Raw genomic sequence first — 26,228 nt, 5'->3', positions numbered from 1 at the left:
TGAATATTTCTTTTAGTTATTTAGTTAGTTATTTTAGTTATTTTGTGGATGTGAAATCATCTCTTTTCTCCCTCAATGATATTAACGCTTATGTTTCCTTCTCTTAGCGTAGTTCCTATTTTGTAATGATTTGATTTGTTTTCGAATCTATCTTTCGTGTTACAGGCTTGTTAAAACATCTCAGGTTCCCTGGCAGTCTGCTCCTGTTTGAGTGGTGGGGGGGGTTGGACAGCGGTCAGACTCTTGACACGAGTGGGGCTTCTTAGCTGCACTCGACAGGAGACGCAGTAGGTGTGTTCATGCAGAACCGCCAGAGAACATTCTCCTCAGCTCCATCTCTGAGCGTGAACATTTGGCAGCTCCTGTTCTGAAAACTGTGTAGGGTAGAGGCTGGGGGCAGGGTGAAGGGGAGGGTCTCAGACTTTAGTAAGTAAAACTTCATTTTTTTTTCCCACTCTTCATTTGCAATGCCCCACTTTAAACACTCTCCCTTGTGGCCCTGGAGTTGAGAGACTCTAATTTCATCTTCCCCAGAGAATAAACCTTGAGCTTTCACCAGGGTGGAGCAGGAACAGTCACCAGCTATGTACGGTGGGGTCGAGGATTTGGGGCTTGAACTGATATTTAAACAGATTTCAGTTAATCTCCTGCTTCCAGTTGTATTTCATGGCTCACGTCCCCACTCCTACAAATGTTTGGAAATTGTCCTTATACATTGGCCTATGCGTACTGCTTGGAATTTTCTCTTTGTGTAGAGCTTGGAACTCCCCTTTCTTAGGCGTCATATGTTGATGACTACTTTAGCTTCCATATTTTATCACTTCAAAGACTGATCCATTCTAAGATTTTATTTTATCAGTTTACTGTCTCTTGAATTGGGATGACTTGTATTTGATGGCATGTGAAAGTTTAAAAGTAGAAAAAGTGGAGAACCACACGATTTCACTAATATGTGGGATATCAAACTGAAAGCAACAAAGGAATGAGATAAACAAATGCAGACACAAAATCTCATAGACTCAGACAATAGTTTAGTGGTTACCAGAGGGTAAGAGGGGAGGGGGGTGGTAGCCGAGGGTAAAGGGGATCAAATATATGGTGATGGAAGGAGAACTGACTCTGGGTGTAAACACACAATGTGACAGATAGATGATGCATTGCAGAATTGTACACCTGAAACCTGTGTAACTTTACTAACCATTGTCACCCCCAAAACACTTTAATACTTTTTTTTTTAAAAAGCATTGTTGCTTTCTTCACAGGACACAAGTAACTCTAATAGTTGATGGGATCTCATTCTTGATGAAATACAATTCTTTATTCACCCATTCTCTAGGTTTAGGGGGTTATCCCTTTTAAACTGTCTCATGGTCATTCTGGTGAGAGAGCAGGGGTTAATGCAAGGGTCCAATTCACTTTCTTTATTTAGAGATCAGGTCATTTTCTAAGAGAACTTGAAAACCTCAGATAAAGGAGCACATGCCTGAGTAAGAGTGAACCTAAAATGCCTTTGGCCTCTGTACCATCTGCAGAATGCCCTGAGCTAGAAAACTCTAATTTCCACAGGTTGGTCCTCCTACGTTCCCTCCAAGCAAAACCATATGCCACACCCGGTACCACGACGCAGTCCTTGGAAACACCAATGCCAACACAATCGTGCCAGTTCTATGTAAAATGAGAGAACAGATCATTTCCGCTATTTACCTTCAGGTTCTAAGATTTAATGATGTCAGGGAATCTGACTTAGTGCCTGCTTGCAATACTGGAGCAAAATCACTGTTCAAGTTTTTGTGAAATTTTTTATTAGAAAGTGAACTATGGTCATTGTCTGCACAAACGCTGTCCTCAGATGTTCTTCTGCCTGGGAGAGGATCAGAGTCTCAGGATCAGAGGATCAGACTGTGGTTCTCTATCCTCTGGCTTCTGTCTCTGCAGGAAAGATGAAAGACCAGTTTTCCACTTTGTAGAGATGGGTTTTGCTCCCTAGTATCCTGCATCTCTCCATTTATCAAGGATTTGCTCCATCAAGTGATCCTGAGTGACCTTTTTCCTCACATCACTTTTCATTCCCATTGAACATGAATGAGTTGACTTCAAAAGCACAAACTCCTGGTAATGCTAATTTCATCCCACTGAGATACACTGCGAAGCCAAATCTAGAGGGAAGGTGGCACAAATGACAGGGTAATAATAAGGAACCACACAAAATGTCCAAGAGATCTGGAAAGAACAAGCCATGATGTCAAAAAGGAATGGAACAAATCAATGTCAACTGTAGAGCTGTGTAGACCTCATTGAAGAGTCAAAAACAACGGCAAAGAGCTGTCTGTGAAAGTTCTCAAAACTGACAGATAAATGTTTTAAACAACCACAATGCCATCCTGGGTCACCAAGCAAGACACAAGAAGACAGGAAGCAGCACCCTGAGGCGGACTCGTTCCAGAACAGTTTCCATAAAATAAAAATAGAATAAAGCAACTCCTTTAATGTGTAGGATTCCATCTTCTCTGTTCTGCCACTTTTGTCTTGCTAAATGCCATTATTCAAATAAATCCTGTTTACTATAGTTTATTCAATTCATCTAAATGTAATAAAGACTCCACGGAGTAAAACAGCCCACATTTCCTGTAAAAGATGATGTAAAATCCCACCATGTATGATTAAAAAAATAAAAAAAGTGATGCTACTATATTGGTGACTCTTAACTACATCATGATAATCTCTAGAGTGTCTTTTAATGCTTAGTACATAACCCAGAACTAAGGAATAAAAATGTATAGGTAACGGGCCCCTAATATCCACATTTTGGAAAACGTATACTAGTGGTTTTTATGCCCATACCTGTGTAGAGCTTGGAACTCCCCTTTCTTGGGCGTCACATGTTGATGACTACTTGGGAATGACTATTTATTGACAATAATGCACAATAATGTAATCACTATTGGAAGTATATACTTACCATGTATCGTACATACTCTGCTCTGTGCTTTACATGCATTAACTTATCCATGCCTCACACTGTCCCAGTAAGGTAGGCATTTTATTGTCTGAGATAGCTCAAACTTCAAGATGTTCAGTAGATTCCCCAAAGATCAGCTAGCACTAGAACTAGGAGGTCTAACACAAACTAACTCTTCAGAATCCCCATACCTCAAAACTCTAGGACTATTTATTATCACTGTTTTAAGAGAGGCTATAGAACCAGGAACAATACAGCAAAAATAATAACACAAATTTCCTTAATAAGGGATAACTACAGCTTACCATTTCACACTCCATTTTTCTTTAGTATCCCTTGCCTTCCTAGAAATTAAATACTGAAATTATTATGTTCAACCACAGGAAGAATCATACTCACTGTGCTGTTCAAGTTCACCCTACAAGTGAAATATCCCTTTCTAACAATGGCCCTTAATTTGAAGAGGGCCACTGCCAAAGTCAGATACAGTGGTACCTCAGTTTTCAAACATAATCCATTCTGGGAGACCGTTCAAGTTCTGAAACGTTCAAAAACTGAGGCATGGTTTCTCACTAGACAACATGCAAAATAGATTAATCCATTCCAGACCTGTAAAATCAACCCCTAAAACTGCAAATTTAGCATGAATTTTACTATCTAATGATACCATAAATCCATAAAATTTACGGCGTTCGTAAACCGAAATGTTAGTCAACGGAGACATTCGAAAACCGAGGTACCACTGTCTACGCAATGGAGGCAATGAGGGTGGTAAGGCATTATGCTCCAACATCCTTGCCTATGTTTACCACAGGAAACATGCTTTATTTGGATAATAAGGCATTTGGCAAGAGGATAATTAGGCATTTGGCAAGAGGAAGCTCCAAAACTCTAAGTTCATGAATTCTCATAAAGAGGAAAAAACCTCAACTGTCAAGTTGATATTTCATATACTTTTATGCTATAGTATTTGCATGGCAGAATAATCAATTTTAATATAATTTACCATCTTCCTAACATAAAATTCACTAATGTATTTTACTGAGGCTCTTTGAGAGCTGAGCATCTACCATGATTTCAGGCCTAGGAGATATTTCAAGTGCCTTTAGCGGTTCCAAAATTCCCAAAGAATTCTCTCATTAGATCCTTGGAAATCAAAAATTGTCCCCAACGGTATGGTGACGTTTCTGCTTCATTTATGCTCTTCTCACATTGCTGCTCTTCAGTACTACAGATTTCTCTGGTACATAAATGAAATGAGAAATGAACACCACATCCATACTATGTGCAACCATGGGTGGAGATTGAGCCATCCCTGCTTACTTGTCTGGCAGCAAACCACAAGTTGCAATTACTTTTGTAGTTATTATTAAGTTTGATTAGAAGGCAAGGGCAATGCTATCTTTTTCATCCAAATCTGTAGTACCAAAAAATATTTGTGGAATGAATAAATAAGATAACAGCAGGGCAACATATACTATGTGCAAGGCATTCTGCATGGCACTGGATGACATAGGTAGGAAAGACATGGGTACAAAATTAGTTCAGATATGAATCCTGTAACGGTTAATTTTATGTGTCAACTTGACTAGGCTAAGAGATGCCCAGATAGCAGACAAACATTATTTCTGGGTGCGTCTGTGAGGAAGTTTCAAGAAGAGATTAACATTTGAACCAGTTGACTAAGTGAAGAAGACCACCCTCTCCAAAGCTGGTGGGCATCATCCAGATCCTTAAGAGCCTGAATAGAACAAAAGCAGAGGAATGGCAAACTGCTCTCTCTGTTAACCTGACACAGGCACGTCTGCCTGCCTTCAGGCATCAGCACTCATGGTTCTCCGGGCCTTCTCACTCAGACCGGGACTCACACTATTGGCACCCTAGTTCTCAGGTCTTTGAGTTTGGACTGGCACTTCAGCAGCAGCTTTCCTGGGCCTCTAGCTTGCATATGGCAGGTTGTGGGACTTGTCGCCCTCCATCATTTCCTGGCCCCATCCCTCATCATAAAATCCCTTTCTATATATCTCTGTATCTCTTATCAATTCTTTTTCTCTGGAGAACCCTGACTAGTACAGATCCAGGAGATAGTTTTTAAGTGTAGTAAAAGAGTGGAAACCAGTGCATCATTAATTAGAATACAAAGTAAAATGCAAAGTTGTGATGAGAGAGATTTAAATGAATTTGAAAGATGACATCCAGTTAGGGAAGATAGAAGGGGCTGGGGAAAAGGAAGAAATCAAAGACAATGGTACATGCAGAGTGCTGCATTTGAGATGTACCACGAGCATTTACTATGTGACCAGGTGAAAGGGTGGAGGAAAATCATTGCAGACAGAAGAAACATCATGAGTTAAGGCACAGAATTAGGCAACTGTAGAACGTGTGCATGTGTCACAAGGAGTAATTAGAGTTCGATTTGATTGGAGTATAAGACCAGATTGAGTATCAAGTGAATTAGATCGAAAGATTTGACTTACGTAAAAGGTCACTATTCAACAACAATCTGACTTTCCTCATTTATTTAATATGATACACCATTTCATCTATTTCTATCCTCTAAGTAAGAAACTCTTTGAAATTGTATTGAAGTCATTCATTTCCTTGACAAGAAAACACTTAATAAAATCTAAGAGTTTTTTGACATCTGAAGGTCAATAAATAACACAGAACGTGTACTATATTACAAGGATATTGCACAGCAAGGGTATTAGTTTCCTTGTCCCTAAACGTCCCTGTCAACTGCAGAGCTTTTTCATAATTAGCTGGACACAGTGAAGTCCTCTGGCTTTGTAGACACAGACAGTTATTGGCTCCTACAATCGAAGAAAGAGTCTCATTTCTCTTCCACTTCATTTACATTGTTGACATTTCTTCCTGGTGATTTTTTGCACGCATATCTTTCAGAGCTCCCATTCCCCATTGCCTCCAGAGTGGTTTCTAATTGCTACTGTCACATCTCCTGCTGATTGAGGGGGCTGAGGTTACCACAGACCTCACATCAGGTAAGAGGGAGTAATTCTTATAATCGCACCCTAAAATAAGAGTATAGTGCTTTTACTGCTTGTCTAATAACAGATGTATTGTAACTCCAATTATTTTATCTTCAAATGACCCAGTAGAAGATTTAGGATAGGAAAGACAATCCAGTTGTGTAAAGAGGAGGGAACTGGCAATCAGAGAGGTTAAGTGACTAACTCAAGATTCCTCAGCTAGTGGTGGAGTGGAGGCAATTACACAGTGTCAGCCCTGCCAATGTGCTTCCCTATTCTTGGCAACATATGCAAATGTACACATGCAAATATTCTTATGTTAACTTCCTTAAATCCAAATGAGACAAGAGGATTTTCTTCCAAATTTCATTTCTTATAATACTATGTATTCAATTAAAAAACACCTTTTACTGAAGTAGCTTCGCGATTTGAACATTTCAGTGTGATCCATTCTCAGATCAACTTCAAAAGAATGAATTTAAACCTATCTGCAGTCTGTGATGGTTTTAGTTTCCTTTCATTTTTCCCTCCCTCTTTGAAATGCCTCTGCTGAGAATGAATAACGCACAGCTTAACAAGGGTTTTATCCATATTTGCATCTCAATAATCAAACAAGAACTTGTAGGAATATACCACTCTTGTAATAGTTTATACATGTTGGAGCAAAATGAACTGTGAGCAATAAATTCCTTCGATAGCCACCATCCTTCCCCATCTCCCCAATATGGAGAAGTGTCTTAATGGATGTGCATTATCAAGTTTGCAGGGTTATTTTCAGTCATAAAGAATAGTGTACCAGATGTTCCTGGTACACTGAATTTGTCACACTGTAGACAGGCTAATATCATTACGTGAGACCACAGGGGAAAAAATAAAAGCTTCACATTTAATCTGTATTAACTACCAGGAGACCCATCAAGGCAGTTGGGCTAGCTCATGATACGGCAGCTTCTAGCAAATTAGCAGCCCATAACAACTTAGTTATAATGAGTTGCAAAATCTTACACCAGAAGCTCGACTCCATTAACGTGAATTCTAGTACATGACTTCATGCGCAGAGTATAACCTTAACATCTGTCTGTGCTTAGCCGATATTTTGTTTATGCCTTCTTAGGAACAACTGAATTATCCCCATGTCCCCTGAAACGAGGGGCTGTAATTTCCATCAACGGCACTTTTACCTGGTACACAGGGCAGAGCTGGTTGACATCAGCCCGCCTTGGCTGCAGAGCTGGACAGCAAGCAGCTCATGATTCCAGCAGCTGTTTTGTACATAGTAACCCAATTTTATCCCAAACAATTTTCCTTTGCTATTCAAGTGGGAAAATCAATAATCTAATCAGAAATTAAACGGACAACAAGGCATGCATATCTAATAAAAACTGCAGAACTTGTATTTAGTGAAACTAAATGACTTAAATCGCATCCTACAAAACTCAGCATGGACAATCTTTCCATTTTAATAAACTGAGGCCATATTTTGTCCTTTGTAAAAGTAATGTCCTCTTTCTCTTCCCGTGGTGGAGTGGAGACTCTTAGGGACTTGGGAGAAATAATACTAATAATATCACTATAATAATAATTATTATTATTTCTGTTTTACACATGAGGAAACAAGAGAAATAGATCGCCCACAGTTAACTTGTTGCTAAGTCAAAGGAACAGACAGAAAATGTATAGTTTAAAGTATTTCTATGGAGTTTTAGGTATAGGGTGAATAAATATTTATGTGAATAACTTCCCTATTATTGTTTTTTCTTAAACAGCAGGTGTACATGAATCACTTGGGCACTGTTTTCAAAATCCACACCCGTCTTCTTACCCCCAGAAACCTTATCTGCATAACAGTGGGTGCTGCAAACATCATAAGCTGTCCAGATTTTTACACCCCCAAACTGCAACTAGTTCTAATCATTCCAGATATAACACCTTTACAGTCTCAGAACTTCCTGTGTGGATGGGAGCTGGTAGATCATTTAATTCATCATCCATCCTTCTGGAAGGGTCTGCCTCTCTGACATTCCCTACCTGAGAACCAGCAGGGACAGCGGCTCACATTCAGAGGCACACCATTCGTGAAATGTCTCTCTGGTCTTCGAAATCATAATATGCCTTCTTATAAAAAGCCAATAATTGCTTCTGCTCTGACTTCTGTTCTGGTTCTGTCTTCTGACTCACCAAAGCATTACAATGATGTTTTCAATGATATGATACCCCACCTGATATGTGAAAACCACATCTTCTTTTCTATGATGTCAACAGGGGCAGTTCAGAAGTCTCAGCTTTGTTTTTAGAGGTTTCCTCATTCTGGCCACACCTCTGCATTACCTCTCATTTGTTGATGCCACCCCCCACCCCCACCCCATCTTAATTCAAAATACCAAACATTTCATACAATATTCCAAACACGGTCTGCAAAGCATCAAGTACTTAAGCATGATTTGTCTTATAGCACTGAAATTGACCTTCCATTAATGCAAGCTAAGATTACATTAGCTTTCTTAACATTGTCAAACAGTTGCCTTATACAAAACTTGAATTCCAGTAAACCTTTAGTACTTTTTCCCTCTAGGGCTGCTAGTCCATGCTTCCATAAACGCTATACCTGTGTAGTTATTATTGCTGGCCGTGTAGACAAGGCTGCACACGGGTCCCAAAGTTTTACCTTTATGTTTATAACCTCCAATTTATTTCAGCATTTTAGGTTCTCTTGGGACTTAATTCTTTATTAAACATATGAAATTTCTTTATTTGAAGACATTAGCCCTGTAGTCTTTGACTACAGTTTTGAATAGAAAGTGCCTAGCCTTAAGGGTTCTCTACCACAGACTCTTTTTCATGTTTCTAATGATTTACTAAACAGTGGATCCAGAGAGAAATAGAAGAAAAGAAACACATGCCAAAAGCATGTCACCAGCATGCAAAGGTCAGCATAAGCTTTGGATTGTTTTCTCAGACCTCGATGGAATGAACCATGAAGGCAACACTGTCTTACTGGCGCCCTTTGGGTGCTTCTTATGCACTCATTGGCTAATGTAAAATCATTCACGACTGTATGATCGTCTTGATCAGTGACCCCTAAGTCTGCTTATGATCAAGACAGAATCGTACAAGGACAGTAGCTGAGCTTAATAAATGTACCTGTTTCTCACATCTCAGGTTTGAATTTGAATTTGTTAACTTCCCTACACTGTGCTCAGCTATGCTGCTCAGTCAGAGCAACAATTATCTCTGAAATGGGGTGCTCGGGACAATCCACTGGGGTAGGGGAAGTAAAGGTTGGATTTACGCTCACATTTATTGCTTTCATGGATTAAAAAAGAGATTTTTATTATATTTTTTAAAATATAAACTTTGATATGGTGATATATTTATACCATGTACAAATAAATAAATCAGCACATAATGGATCTTCTTGCTAAAGAGACTTCTACTGATCCAGGAATGAAATTAATGGAGGCTGGGAACCCCTGGCTGGACACCAAGGAGCCAGGTGAGACCTCACCTTAGCCAACCTGCTCTACTCCACAGCTAAATGGCGTACCCCTAACTTGCACTGGGGAGCCCCAATAGAAGGAATAATAAAATCCCAGGCATTTGGAAGGAATCAGAGAGGTAAACCCTTTAATTTTGCAGGAACGAAAACTGAGGGGCAGAAGGGTTAAGTGAAGGGACTGAGCGGCTTCCAAGCCGTTAGGGGACGTTCCAGGGAAAAGAACATGAAACGAAGTGACCTTAATACCAGGACTGGATCTGACTATTGTTCTCCATCACTCATTCTCAAACTAGATTAGCCGAATAAGGACACTAACCAACAAACAAAAACCTAAAGCGGAAAACAACAACAAAGGAAAAAAAGAAAAGACAGAGGAGGGATGAGAAGGCCCCAGCTACTTCCGCTGACCATCTTTCTGGTGACAGCACTTGGCACAGGGAAGTGACACAGCAGCAGACTAAGTGGCAGCTGCCTTCCTCCGGGGAAGATGGTCTTCTAACTTTAAGCCCCTTTCGAATTCTGCCTTCGAAAGTTGTGTATGTCCACGCTGTTCAGAGATGGATAACACATTACTGAAAAGTAAATAAAGGGTTATTACAGTGCAGGCACATCCACTCAAAACGGAGTTCTATATATGAAAAAGGATGTTACTATATACTTTTAAAATGACATGACTTTGCCCCTGCACCACAATGAGGAGAATGTCACTGAGCTTACAGGGAGAAAGTAATGCACAAAGCATATCCTCATTTTCTTAAAATCTTACAGTGGAGTACACTGGGGCCAACATATAAAACTAAGCCTCTGACCTGCAGTCCCCCACCCCAACTTTCCCCCCCCCCCGCTACACCACAGCTAAGGGACCTATTTTATACCTGGTTAAATACACTACAAAATTTGCCTCCAATAAAAACTCATATATTCTCAGTTTCCCTAAGACATCAATGTTACTGAGCAACGAGGATAATAAGAAAGTTGTCTGGCTTCCTCTTAAAAATGAAAGAGTAGGTTTTACAAAACACTGAGAGTGACAAATTAGTTGGGTCTCTTTAGGATGGGTGTAGCCTCTGTGTCACCATAGGCCTTTGACTCCCAGACTGTTGTTGTTCTGAAAGGAGGAATAGCGAGAGTAATAATACTCATCGACTAAATTTGGCATTCTTACTGGAATGACAGCTCCATGAAGGCAGTGGTTTGCATCTCTTTAATCCTGGCTCTTGCAACAGACGAAGTGGAAGCTCAGTAAATTGTGTTGTAATGATAGCGGTGGTATGCCATTTAATTTAAAACATCCTAATAGATCTTTGGAAATAATAGCACCCACACGCTTATTGAATAGAGTGAAAATGATACTCAAGGCTGTACAACAAAACAAGCAACACAAGGGCTGCCGATGAAAGCAGTGAGGAGAGAATGAAGAAGTGAACTGAGGAACAGGATCTACCAGATCAGGCCTGGACCCCCCCATCTAGCATTAGACCTCACAGCTCTGAGTGGCCCATCTCGTATCCAGGCTGACAGTCCTTTCCCTTGGTCTGCCTATCTCCTCCTCACTCTTACACGCACACATTCACATACAGCATGTCAGAGAGTAGGTCTGGAAGCACAAGATTTGGATTAATCATATGCCGTGAACCCGTCACTCTCTTATCACCTCGAACCTGACATTTGCATGAGTCTCCAATGTGGCAGATAGGACTGCTCCAATCTCTCTCCTGCTCCCAATTCTCTGCAGAGAACTCTCGGATCACCCTTGGACGTGTCCTTCCACCTCCCTCACAGCCAGTTTCTGCCTCTGTCTATTCAGAGAGTTGGTTTTCAAATGCTCATGGGTCTAGCAGTCCTCTAGGGAACCCATGAAATAAGCAGATGGTCCAAGCCCAGGCTTTGAGACACTGAGAAGGAAGTTGCATTAATAACCGTTGTGCAAGCTGAGTCTGCTATGGGTATCCGTGACAGCCCGTCACCAAGCGATGAGCTCCAGGCCCTGCAGGGTTCCAAACCGGGACTCGCTGACTAGTGGGTGAAAACAGTTTATAGTAAAAGGAAGAACAGCCTGGAGCAACTGGCTGGAGGTGAAGAGTACAGAAATACAGGGAGATGTCTGCAGGAGGGAAATGGGGGGGAGATCCATGAACAGGCAACAATCTACCATCGTTTTCCTAAATCTAAGTGAGACAGTAGTTAAACTGGACAGTGCTGGTGTAGAGAAGGCTGAAGGGGACTGAGCTGCGGAGCTCGGCAGACATGGGTTCAAATAACCTCTCGCACTAATTTTATCTCTGCGACCTTAGACATACTACCCAATGAAATGATTACTCAGCTTACTGTTTCTCATCTCTTGTACAGAGATATTATCTGACCCAGAGGCCTCTGTGAGGATTTAATGGGATGTAAGTAAATAATCAGGAGCACACTAGATTTGCTCAGTAAGTGTAACAATTATGATTTCCAAGAAATAACGAAATAAAAAGATCAGATTTACAAGGCTTTAAGTGAACACAATGTGAAGTTCCTATTTAATTCTATCGACTCTGAGACGACATACGCCCCTACATGGAAAATGTAGGACAGTTGGCCAATCTGTGTATCCTACGTTTGCCACGTATATGCTGGAATTCCCAGGGTCCACAAACGAACCATCAGGTCCACAGCAGCAGCTCCCTGTGCTGCAAACTACCCTGGAAGGAGCAGGCCAAAGGGCCCCACACCCCAGGGCCTGCGAGCATATAGACACAGCCCCACAGCTGAGTCCGAGGCCCCCTCTTTCAGGCTTGTGCATCTCTGTCTCTGCATTTACAGTGTTTAATTTCTGGCAGAACACTCCATGATAATGTGGGTGCATATAATCCCCAACCTCGGCACCTAAATTTAATTACCTTTAACATGTCAACGCTGAATATAGTATCTCTCGCAGAAACTCTATTAATCCTGATGCAAATTACCAGAAATCGGTTCAAGAAGGGCACAAGGGCTTGAAATGAACGGAGCAGCTGAAATTCACGAAGAAGGGACACGAGGACATGGAGGTTATGCAAGGAGTGCTTCGCGCTGGAGGAGCGTGGATTCACAAGTTACACTATGCTTGAAACGGGAGCTGAGGTTTATGGAATGCAGAAAAGCTCTTCTCATCTCTCTGCCTCATCATGAAACAACCAGACAGTTCACCAACACTTAAAATAAGCTTTTCCATTTTTGAAAACAGGCTAGTACCTTTGGAAGCCTGGGACTAACCAACTCGGTACTGTTATTCCTGGAGGAAGCAACCCTCACATCTTTGAAAAATATTCACACACTGGAGAGGGTCACTATGCAATTAGCTACATTGTAGCGTTTATTACATTCCTCAACCTGGAAGAGTTTATTTTTAAAACCACATGTGCTGAGTTTAATTAAACTTGTCAAATGCATGATGAACTTGATGCGATAGAGCCCAGGGATCTGACCCATAAATGACAAAAGTATACCCACTGTTATGCTTTCCAGGTAAGCCAGCATTAGACATGGCCGAAGAACATGAGATACCATTTTGGACATGATTAATAATTATCAGTAATTCCTAGGATCCTAAGAATGTATTCTGTTTTTGTTTTTGTTTTTCTGTAGAAATTTAACAGAATTGTTTGCTACATATGATCATTTAAATAATCTAGACCATTATATTGCTTTTCGCATATTAATAGACGGTAGACACAGGCAGAAATACATGATTCATAGTTTAGAGATTGCACATCCTTTGTTGTGTGTTCTTCATAAAAATACTTTGGAGAATATGCAGATAAATCAGAGAAACTTAGGGAGAGCTAGCATGCTACAGGAATAGTCACAGCGTTCATGGTGCAGACAACAGACAGCTACAGAAGCCGCAGGCATTGTTCAAATTTCCACCGCTAGAGAGTGAGAAAAGGGAGAAGACCCTGGGGTCCTCTCCCAAGAGCCCACCTGATGCCACAGACTGCACCACGGAAGGGAAATATTCAGCCCCCCTTCTGGGACGACAAGCGCGACTTGGCAAAGAGCGTTGGTGCTTAAGCAATTAAGAATCTGCCTGTATTTGATCTCTTGCTCTCACACTTAAGCCAGAACAATGCGTTGCAAGTGATAACTATGAACATTCACTACTTTGTTTTCTTTAAATCTGAAAAAAAAATACCTCCTAAGTAGAACAGTGTGTAGTATTAGGTGCCACATCTTCATTTGTTCATTTCACAACGAAGGCAGGCACGAGTCTAGGTAATTGGGCTACATTACTGCAAAAACTCAGAGAAAAACCCCTGCCCTCGTGAAGTTTACATTCCAGAGAAGAACATAGAGGCTGAACAAAATGGACCTATCTGTGGAAAAGGCAATGGAGAAAAATAATGCAGGAAAAGACAGGGGAGGCAATGTAAGTAGGGTTGTCAAAAATGGACTCATTGACGAGGTGACATCTGAGCAAAGATGAGAAATAAATGAGGGAGTGAGACATGTATACACACATCTGGGGTGGGATGAGGGAGCAGAGGTAATGATTTAAGCAGAGGAAAATGGCTAATGCAAAAGCCGTGTGCCGGAAGCATGTTCTAGAAGCAAGGAGTACTTTCCACTGGAGCAAAGTGAGTGAGCGAGAAAGAAGACTCTTAGGAGATGTGGGATAGGCAGGGTTATGGGCAGCAGACCTGGAAGGGGCATGTTGGCACTGTACGTCTTCTGACCTTTACTCTGCAGAGAGGAGTAACATAATAGAAGCCACTTTTTCATAGGATTTCTCTGGCTACTCCCTGGAAGTAATCTTTATAGTTACTCATCGACAGTTATTTTGTGCAAGTCTTATTCTTTGATGCATATTAAAATGCACTTAATATCTGTGAATCCTGGGTTGGTAGGATCATATAACCACATCTTAACACAGTGTATAAACTACAGCACTTTTTTGGGCTCTCCTTGGCCAGGCCTCCATTACAGCAATTATTTTACTACCATGTTTCCCCCAAAACAAGACCTAACAGGAAAATAAGCCCTAGCATGATTTTTCAGGAGGACATCCCCTGAACATATGCCCTACTGCGACTTTTGGAGCAAATCTTAATATAAGACCCGGTCTTATTTTCTGGGAAACATGGTATGTTACAATTCCTAGTTCTCACATCAGCAACCCCACCAGATTTTTCAGTTCTTGGACGCTAGGGAATACCTCTGTCCATTTTTCTACATAGCCCCTCATACAAAGCTTATCACTTAGGAGGGACTCAACAAAGATTTGCCAAATATAAGGTATTGCAAAATACAAGAATTATCAACTATAAAACAGAACTCTAAATCAGAATTCGCAAGTCAGTAAGCTACTTGTAGCAACACAAACACAAATCTTTGTCCCTAAACCATTCCAACTAGAACTTTGGTCAGACTTCTTAGCTCTAATTCTACAACGTGACAATATAATCAGCTGAGGTGGAACAAATCTGGGATGGTCTTGGTAAATATATTTTTCAAACAATTGAAACTAGTTTTCTTAATTGTGTGCATAAAACTTATGAGTAAAATAGGCCAGGCAGGATTTTGCAACTAGAGATTTGGAAACCCTCAAAGTGTACATTCCTTTCATCACATTTTGTTGGACTCTGTTTATGCTTTAGAATGCCACCTGAAGGTATTTAATATGTCTATTTAATATGTCCATGGGTGTATCTGCATGATATAAATACCTGAATTAACAAAAAAAAGGACACTTCAAGTACTCTAAATTGCCTTCCCATATGAAATATTTGTATCTGGTAATCATGCCATCTAGATACCTTGCTTCCCCGAAAATAAGACCTAGCCGGACCATCAGCTCTAATGCGTCAGCTCTTGGGGAGCAAAAATTAATATAAGACTCAGTCTTATATTATATTGGACCCAGTATTATATTATATTTCATTATATTATATTATACCCAGTATTGTATTGTATTGTATTACATTATATTATATATTATACCCAGTATTACATTATTATATTATATTATATTATATTATATTATATTATATTATATTATACCGGGTCTTATATTATATTCAAATAAGATCGGGTCTTATATCAATTTTTGCTCCAAAAGACGCATTAGAGCTGATGGTCCAGCTAGGTTTTATTTTCAGGGAAACACAGTAGTTAACCTTTTATATTTTTTTTGAAGTTCTTTCTTTGGATCACATGCATTATAATGTGCCCTACAGTTTGAAGATGTAGTGTCACTTGAATCCATTACATTGATGTTCCACCAAGTATGAGTGCCTAGACACTATATTCCTTAAGTAAGGCTTCACAGTCATTTACCTGTATATTTAGGCAGTATTTTTAAATAATGGTCAATGTATGGAAAACACTTTCAAAGGTCAAAGTCTTCTTAAAGCACTATGTTCAATCTATACTATTGCAGTTTACTTTCATTCCTTAAACATGAAAAAGATTTCTTAGCCTTAATATGATTAACATAAACTTTAACTTCTAATTAATTGAAATGGAATATTTACTAAGAGGTACTCTCAGAATATAAGCGAGCCTTCCTTTGTTAGCGTCTTTAAAATAAAACATGTATACATTAGGCAATTAAAACACTAAAATGTGTGACAATATATTTCTGATATCAATAAATCATTTATGTCAATATGGTCATTATCTGTACTTAGTACCTGAGTTACAATGTCATTCAAATTTCAAATAATATTATTTAAGTACAAATCTTGTGATTGTCATAATTAAGTTGAAAATCATTCACTGTCCCTTTCATCCATTTGGAAATACTCGAAAGATAAGAACCTAAAGCTTTTCAGAGGCATTCCATTTTAATTACAATTTTACAGTGTACACCTATCTTATAAATACATACCAACTGAATGGTATGTATTTACCAACAGTTGTTATCTTTGACAACTTTAAAGATTGTCATCTTTAAGTCACCAGCTTTCTGAAATCAGTTCATTTTTAAAATCTTCTCAGTATCACAAATATTTTCCTTAACTCTAGTGGCTACACAGGTGATATCTATGCAGTCATTATAAATTTTGGTCAATGATTCTCTCAATGAATTATCTGAATAAAAGAAATCTTAAAACACTTGTACGGTATAGGTTTTCTCTAATTATGGGACGTGTACATCCCATTTACACTTGTACCATTTAGAATAATCAAAACCTGTAATTATTGTATGCTATTTCTAATATAAAGCTCCTCGTCGAGAATCAAATAATCTCTGTAGGAAACGGAAGTCAATGCAACAAGTTAGCTGTCCAATGTTGAATTTTTAGGGACTTTACACAGTGACACTAGTTGGGTGATTTTTATGACTTTCCTCTCAATGAATACTTTCTTTCTGGGTGAAATTATTCATTTAATCGTGTACTGAAGGAGGAAAAAAGGGCCAAAGTTTCCAAATTAACTTAGAATAACTTAATTCTCACTTAGTTATAAATGTCTATTTACATGAATAATCATAAGCTTCATGAAATCGAAAGGATGTATCTATGACACACCAAGTTTTACTAAAAACAGTTACTAAGCAGTTAGAATGGTTAGTTGGTTGGGAAATGGCACATTGATACAACTGCTTTCCGTTTAATTCAGTTATTCGGCATTTACAATTTCAACATTAATACACTGAGGAAACTGACCACCATTAGCCGAGAAAATAAACCGTACCCACATTTTCTACACATAATTCCCAACCTGCAGTTGTACAACTTTAGCTGAAATCACCACAACGAGAACATTAATAATGAAAGCACTGGAAAAAAAACAAAACAAAACACATTTGGTTTTCACTGGCTCTCTTTTACCTTTGGAAACAAACGATCCTTAAATACTTCAAAACTGTAGTCTACGCAAACAAGTCCACTAGTCACAAAGATGAGGGGAGACTTGGAAAGGGTGCTGGCGGTTCCAGGCTTCTCCCACCTGCTCCTCTCTCCCCGAACTGGGGCCTCAAGGGACCCCAGAGGAGCTCAAGAAATCACCAGTGGACTGGAAGAACAGCCTCGAAAAAGTCAGGATGCCAAATTATCCTAGTTTAATTTCTGCTTTCACTCACAGTTTAAGAGAAAGCGAAGCAAGACGCTTCAAAGATACCACAAGCCTAGTGGCTGCCTTCTTTAGAGAGAAAAGAATTGAGTTCAGCCAGGCACAAAGGTCTCCATGGCAACAGTGAATTTAGACCCCCATCGGCATTATTTATGCAACATTTCATCACAAAAGGACCCTCCCACAAGCCTGCTTTGCAAATTCTACTTTTCTAATCTTCCATTCCTTTGCCCCAAATTTGTATCTGGATCTTAAGCTCTCTGTATCTTATAATTTGAAAAAAAAAAAAAAATCCCACAGAATCCTAAAATTATTCTGAAACTGAATTTAGACTGTGTTTCCTTGGTGAATTCAAAGGCAAAAGATAGATTCAAAACTGTGTACAGTTCATATGCAAAGCCAGTCTTGTTTTTCAGTAACAAACACAAGTTTATTCAAATTATTTTGTTTTATTTTTTGAAATGAGAGTGTAATTCAAATGAAGTATAAAATGTGGCAAAATCTAACTAACCCAGAAGGCTCACAGAAAAGAGAACTTGTTGAGATAATGATTTTGAAGCTAACTTTTCTATAGGGATATCCACTGAACCCACGCCCAGCAAAGACTGCATGTCAGATAACACCTGTGAGTTTTTTTTTAACTGATTCTTTCTCTCTTTTAGCCAGGAGTGCTAAAAACATAAATTGAGCAAAGAATTTCAGACACTTTTTATTGAAATGTGTACTAAATGGGTCCCAGGTCCACATTTTGTAATTAGATGCCCGGGAGCAAGTTTTTAACACAAAGATAACCCTCCAAAGTAATTAGGTTATTCAGTATAGATGAGATGATAACTTACAGAAGAAACATTTTCTTCAATTCTCAAACAATATGCAGCTATCATTATCAGAGTATCTGACATGTTGAAACACTACTAGTCCTCCTTTGAAAAGGATCACATTTAATATTAGCTCAAATAAGAACTGGACGAGTTGACTTTTAAAAATTGAGCTTTGATTATTTTTAAAACACTACCAGCTTTAATTAAAAACTGAAACAGTACACGTTTTTTAAGAAGTAAAGAGTAGTTCTTATTCCACACCCTCCCAACCAGTCCCACTCTCCTCCAAATCACGCTTCTTGCTCTATGTCCTCATTGACTCTACATGGTCTTAAAGAGAATTCTGTGAGAAAGGTTTGTGGGTGTCTGCATCTCCTTCAATGCATACTTGGTAAGAGTTTGTGTTGCCTGCAGGATAGGCAAACACCCCATTTCATAAGCCCAGGACACTATATTCATCTAGAATGGGTGCAGCTCATGGTGCCTCCTGAAGCGCAGCTGACCTGCATTTTCCATGAGGACGCCCCTGGGGTTGAACAACTCATGGCCCTACTTGGGCAGTTACACAATACGTGTGACTAAATCATTCAGACACCACTGACACCGAAAATTGAAAAAAGGAATTGAAGAGTCAGGCTGGAATTACTCTCTTTTAGGAAAACAAATTTCCCGGGTGAGAACACCCACAACTCAGACTTTACATCTCAGTTCTCTCTCTTCCACACCTAATGCCTTCTTTTTAGTTGCTTTTATGTCTTTTCCCCAACTCTGTTCTGTTTTGTTTTCTCATACCAGTGCTCTCTATATCTCCATTATCTATTCTTGATGCTTCTAATATCTTAATGATGCTTCTTGATGCCTCATTATTTCAGCAATGGCTTTATTTGGTCCAATTTTCCCATGAGCACTGCAGCTCATTGTTATTCCTTTTATGTCTTCTTTGTCTTATCTTCATCTCTTGATTCCATTTTTCTTCATTATTTTAAATGTCTTTAGGCTATAAAAAGGAATATGGCTAGCTTCCTCTCATGTTACTTGGGGATAATTTTATTTTTCTGGCGTTATACTACTCTGCCTTTTGTATATTATTGTTGTGTAACTTTCTCTTCTTTCTGATTTGTTTCTTTTTTTATTATTGTGTCAACACACTATCTTATATTTAAACCATTTGGTTTATCACTTAATTTTAAATTATGATGACTTTACCTTGGCCTGACTTTTGCTTAATGACAGATTGAGGAGGAGAGGAAAGTGGAAACTGAAAATGCAGTCCTGTAAAACCCCTCTCCATATCATTCTCTCTTGTAGTAGCTTGCCCTCACAGGGCTTCACTTGTCCTCTGGGTCCCCTCATGTCTTCAGAACAAAGTTTTCCAGTGAAGGATTGGGAGTCATGGCTTTTCCTTTCTCCCTTTTGCCTTCTTCCTTCCTTCTTTTTTTAAAATGAAATCAGTACACTGTATGATATCTGTAAAGTGATGTCTGAACTCTGTACACCTCCTTTTCATGAATTTGTGGCTAATTCTGTTCCTAGGATTATTGTAAATGAAATTGTATTTCTAATTTATTGTATTTTTGGTTCATTTTCACATTTCTGTTAAAAAAAGCAGAATGAACTGAACATTGTGTGATATCCATAATAGTCTACATTACATTTGCAAGAGGCATACATATTTGTTTTTCATAAAATTAAACAGTCATTAGCCGTTTAAAAAACAATCTTTTCAAACAAGGCACAGAAAGGAATCCCTTCGATTTGGTAATTAAAAAATGGCCTAAAAGTTATCATCAGAGTTACATATTGAAAACTTCTCCTTAGATATGAATGAGATACCATTCACTCTCTAGTTAACATGTACTGATAAAGTAAAAACAAAAATCCAATGTACAAAAACCAGTTATCAGCACAAAGAAATTAAAACAATAATAGTGTAGTGTCTCTAACTATCATACAAAAACGCCCAATATCTAGGATTAAGTCTGTGAGGGTTGGAAGACCTCATCACGTACTACACAACACTACTGAAAATATAGCAGACATAAATTATTAGAGGGAAACTCCATGCTTATGGATTGGTGGATTTCATATTATGAGGATTTCAGTCTCCTTGGATTAATTCATCAATTTAACACAATCCCAATCCAATCCATTTACATGAAAATGTGAAGGGCCAAGAAGAGCAAGTGGTCTTGAAGGAAAGAAACAAATGTGGACAACTGGATTTACCAGGTAAGAAAGCCCGTGACAAAGCTGCAGTGATTAAGCCCATGCGGTGCCCATAGACGGAAAGAGACATAGAACACTGCACAGGAGAGAACCCAGACATCAAGCCACACGTGTACCTAATTTATGAGAACAGTGACACTGCTACACCGTGGGAAAGATGACACTTTTGCCTGGGTATCTAAAAGGTGAAAAAATGCACCTGGACTCCATCTCAAAAAACACACAAAAATCAATTCCATATGGAATGTCAGTCCAGATGTGAAAGATTAAACAACCAAGCACTGAAAGTAGCCAAGGCTTTCTTAAGCAAGGTGCAGAAAGCGCTAACCATACAAGGAATTTAAAAAGTATAAATTGGTCCATATTAATATTGGGAAACTCTGTTTATCAAGACACAAAAATGAAGGGATGCTAATGGAAGAAAACATTCTCAATCTGTGTGTGTGTGTGTGTGTGTGTGTGTGTGTGTGTGTGTGTGTGTGACTATGTCTATTAGGTTGGCGCAAAAGAAATTGCGGTTTAAAAGGTTAAAAATAACTGCACAAACCGCAATTACTTTCATACCAAACTAATATATCTCTATATCAACAAGTCTGAAATACAGTATATGTACAAATATGATAGGCAATTCAATAGAAAAAAAGGTCAAAATACTTGATAAGCACCTCACAGAAGAGGATATCCACATAGCCAATGAACAAATGCAAAGACAATCAACTTCACTACTAATAAGCAAATTCACATATTCATATGATGCCATTATATACACACCAGAATGGTCAAAATGATAAAAAAAAGAAAGATAGGAGAATAAATGACAAATATTGGCAAGTATTCGGTGTAATCAGAACTTTCATAAACTATGAGCGGAAATGTACGATGGCAAAAGAAATCTGATGTTTGTTAATCTCTCTGACAGCTCGTTAAATGCATACTCTATGTCTCAGCGACTCTGCTCCTAGACATACACTCAACAGAACTGTGCCATAATCACACCAGGAGAATCTACTATGAGGCTTTTACCAGTGATATTCATACCAGCCGCTGGTGCCTGGGTTTTGTCCCGTGCAATATTCTATTTCTCTCTCCTTACACGGGCACGGAAATGCCCAGTGATGAGAATGGATACAGTATGGTATATGTGCCCTATGAAGTACTATTGAGCAAAGAAAATAAACCTATAACCAAATGCAATACGATGGCTGAGTCTTACACATGTAATTTTGAGCAAGCTATATATGCAATTTTCTGTATGTATGTTATACTTAAATAAATACTCTTAAATAATTTGCAGTCCCAGATTTTTGGAAGTTATAACAGACATGCATGAAAACACGAAGATCACTTAACTACTAATGCTCCTGAATTAAAAAAAAAATTTATATATATATATAGTTTTAATTTCAGAGATTTCCAGCAATATCCTTACCAATTTTGTTTTAAAAGAAAATAAAGACGTTTTCAGTCTTATAAAATAAAAGTAGAACTAAAAAACAAAGAGATCATTATTTTGTGTGACATTATAAATTCTAAAATAATTTCCCTACATTGTGGTTCTTTTGGACAAATAACCAAATTTTGTGGAGAAAATGTATAAAAAGAAAGAAACTAAATTTTAATGCACTGGCCATTTTAATCTAACGGTGACAGCAAGGTAAAGGAATGAATAACACTAATACAGGAAAGTGTTAACATTATAAATAAGTGACCAACTTTGGAATGATTTCCAAACAAGTTTAACGTTTAAAGTTTCTTTATTCATTTTTCTTTTTTTTACTTTAAAAATACAATCTTTAGAAGCCACTTTTTAAAGACTTGACTGTCTCCTGAAATTTTGGCTTTTCATTTTTTAAGAATCAGCATTCCCTTGTAAAACTCTGTAATTCCATTTATTATTTGTCCAGACTCTAAGGATTAAAATTATAATTGATTGACAGCCAAATTACTGAGTCTGCCTTTCAAGGGGCACAGGGTGAAGCTCCACCGCAAAGATTCTTTGGCAATTAAATAGCTGCAAGGAGTAATATGTTTAGGGCCAGCTCAGCTTTTCATTTGTAGTCCGTAGCTATCTCTGCTGTCTATAGCCAGAAAGGATTGTAGGATGTGGGAGAGAAAAGGAGTAAAAAGGAAGAGGAAGGAAGTCCAACAAACAAGGCTGGACTTTTGCCCAGGGCTCCTGTAGTGACAGCCACACAGATAAAACTGAAACCCCTGCGCTGCCTGCTGCTGTTGAGCGTGACATGGTGTCTCACATCTCAGAAATAGGACACTTGGTACTTAGGGGCTGCTTATACACCTCACACACTAGCACGCATTCTTGAATCAGTGTAAATTTGAACCCCGTAACTAGTATTGTAGGCTATACTAAAATCCTTTTAATAAAATATATTTTCGTTATCATTTGCCCTATCAGGGTATAAACTTCTCACCTCGCACTTTTCCCAATGGGTAAGTCACACACTTTCCTTCATTTTGTGCCGTAAATTAAAGCTCATGCAGTGACAAACTAAGACCAAAGGATTTCAGTGGTAGTGCTCTATGCTGGCATGAAATAAATTTCACTCTATTCAGACTTCCATGGTTTCTTGAGTAAGGTGTGTAGTTGACGGTCCGGTAACAGTTCAGCAAAGTCCTTGGCATTCCTGATGTTGTAAATTATCAATCAGTGAAATTCACACGAATTTGTGTTTTGGGCATAAACAAAGCCAGAAGGCAGGAATCCCCAGTTACTGAATATTTGAATGAGATGAAGGCAAAACAGAATTTAGGACACAATTTGTAAAACACATTAGTTAATCAGAAGTTGAAACAAGTACTCTATGGAATATTAATAAAATACCACAACAAGCCAGTTTTGTTATGAATATATGCACTTTCCAAATAATATTCATCATAACAAATTCAGAATTCTCATTTTAAAAGCCATCTCTCTCTCTCCTTCATCTCTCTCTCTCTCTCTCTCTGTCTCTCTCTCTCTCATACACACACACACACACACACACAGACCTTGGCAAAATGCAAAATTTTTAATTACAAAGGAGAGGTTCCTTATAGAACTCAGATGTATATCACATATCATATTTTACCTTTTTCCATATTTCAAGCCCACACTGAAGGTATTGTCTGCTAAGAAATAACTCATTTTATCTGGCTACTAAGAATATTGCATCCTAATCCCCCAGTATTAAGAGTAGCATTTGTTTCAGTGTTTTGCATAATTAGATCATGTCTTTGATATTCTTTAACATTTATGTAAAGTGGTGATCATGAATAATACTCTGTCAAAACAGAGTGGGCCCTGTTTCTTTGGCCGGACTTAGGTATTATGTCATCGCCCTAGCCTGAGAAACCTAAGGAATACCAATAAGAAAACGCACATGACTAAGCATTTTAAGTTCTTCCCACAATGTGTTTGGCGAAACCACTAGCCAAAGAGAATACTTTAAAAATATTTCTTTGCAAAAAAACAACCAAAACTGAGTTTTGAAGAAATCACAGGGGTCCATTTAAAACAATCATGAGTACATTCTTTAAAACACGATACCTTTCAATACATCCAATCGTAACTACATACACATTTTGGTGTATTTATTTCCCGTAGTATACGGATTCCTTGGGTATTATCACAGTTTCTTACATTTAGCCTGGAACTTTCTGTCCTCTTTTAAGATTTAACTTGTGTCTCTCGGGAAGTGAAAGCATAGAGGACTGTGGCCACTGCAGCTCTGTCATGGAAGTGGGGATTATGGCTCGATATGGCCGACATTTCTATAAGCCTAGGATTCTGGTGTTTTCTTCATGCATTTTGTTTGCTTGTCAGCATTTTTTAAAGCTGATAGCAGCATTTAAAATTTGGTCAGCAATCTTCCATTAATCACAGTATATTTGTTCCGTTTCTTCTTGAATGCCTGAGGACAATTTCCAAGTTTGTTCTTTGTCCTGTATTGGGATTGGATGTGTCTGGAGCAGGGGAGGGAGCTACCTAAACAAGCCCAAACTGATCTTTAATCAAAATACTTTGATTTGTAACATTGTAGATTATGCAAATGTGAATTACACACAACAGGTTCAGCCCCTTACCATTTGTCAAAATATTATATTCTCTTCTGACAATTTTGAAGACTTCTCTACAAGGCATTCGGAATACACCTCTCTCTCTGATTATTTCCCAAATATGGTCTCCAGAAGATGGCAGCATTTAAGTTGGTCCTAGAATTGATGTTGCCTATTTTAAATCAGATACCTATGGACTATACTTCCAGTTCTTTAAATCTCCTAAATATGGAGGCTGCTCTCTTCAAACTGCAGTCCATCTGAAATGAAATGTTTCCCTGGCATTTTCACAATTTCTCATGCCATCTGATGGACTGCATGAAAATTTAAGGTCACTTAGCTCTGTAGTTTTATGCTCTGTTCTCTACTTTTTCTCCAAAGTTCAGTTTGGCCTCTGCCAATAACATGATTTCCTTAATTCACAATTGAGCACTTTGGACTGGGGAATATGAAAAAAATAGTGAGGCTAAGAAGAGGAGGCATTGTATTGGGTAGGTAACTCACTATCGGATAACGGGGAGAACTCACTTCCCAGATATTTCCTCTGTCCACATCCACATGTGAGAAGGAACAGTTGTCTTTTCTGTTGTACTAAAAAAGCAGCTAAAGCATTGTTTCTGCACATATCCAAATGGAGCAAGTTATTATCTCGTGGAGCGATGAGGAAACAGATTCAGAGAGACTAAATAATTTGCCTCAAATCGCATGGATTTTAAGTAGTGAAACCTGTATTTGAAGTTAAGCACTTTGACTTCAGAAATTATGTTCTGAACCAGTAGAGATACCTACTCATAATTATTTACGAGGTTTTAAGTTCGTCTCTCAGGAGTAATGCTTAAGCATCACACAAACATCATGTTCTAATGGGGTTTGCGTAGCCACAGAGAGTCAGATTATCCACCCCGCCCCCGCCCTCCGCCCTGCTACCCCACCAAGGACAAAAGTTCTGATGCAGAGAAATTCCAGCCCTAAGAATCAGCCAGGTTCCTAGGGGAGCCAGCACCCCTAGGAACTGCTCCCCATCCAATCTACCTGCTATGCAATCCTTCACCAACTATGGTTTTGCATACCATTCAAAAGGTCATTTAAAGCTGATATATCATACAAAAGTTTGAAAATCCTTTATCTGCTTATATTTGGATGACTTGGTTGCACTTCCTTCAATAAAAGGAAATGCATTATCACTTTCTACTTCACTAAAGCCTCCTATGGGAAGGTTTACAAATGGAGGACATGGCTGTTACTTCAATCTTTTAATATGTAGACAGAGGACCAAAAGCAAAAAAACAACACCTATCTTCAGTCACCATGACAATTTATGAGAAGTATCAGAGTTAACCAAAACATTTCATCAGTAAGTGACAGGGTAAAACATTAATATTCATTAAAGTTCATATCCATTAAGGACTGGCTCATAAAAATCAAAGGTAAGTACAGTGTCTATAACAACAACAATTATGCACAGGATAATCTACTTTAGATCATGATGCCATAACAATATGTCCTGAAAAACTCAGAGAAATAAAAAATACTAAAGGAGAAAAGTGAATTAATATAGCAAGTTTTATCTCAGATGGTATTTCACTGCCTTTTTGGAAACTTGTATCTTCTAGAACTTTTTGGTAAAAGTTCAACAACACATTTTGTTA

At 38.5% G+C, this 26,228-nt stretch overlaps 1 protein-coding gene across 5 annotated transcripts in view; it reads right to left on the bottom strand.

The window, feature by feature from the left end:
* The window catches only part of CTNND2 (catenin delta 2), an 840,835-nt gene that overhangs the window by 550,830 nt on the left and 263,777 nt on the right, over nt 1-26,228 (bottom strand). The window contains exon 1 of one of the 5 annotated variants that reach the window (XM_081054245.1): nt 17,239-17,396. The exons of the other annotated variants lie outside the window; for them this stretch is intronic. The gene's annotated coding sequence lies outside the window, so the exon portion shown is untranslated. Of the gene's footprint in view, nt 1-17,238; nt 17,397-26,228 lie in introns of those variants that run through there. 5 annotated transcript variants of the gene reach the window in all.

The sequence above is a fragment of the Rhinolophus hipposideros genome, assembly GCF_964194185.1.
Source record: "Rhinolophus hipposideros genome assembly, chromosome: 7".
Taxonomy (NCBI): domain Eukaryota; kingdom Metazoa; phylum Chordata; class Mammalia; order Chiroptera; family Rhinolophidae; genus Rhinolophus; species Rhinolophus hipposideros.
The sequence above is the reverse complement of the archived record's forward strand: the minus strand, read 5'-3'. Positions and strand labels throughout refer to the sequence as shown.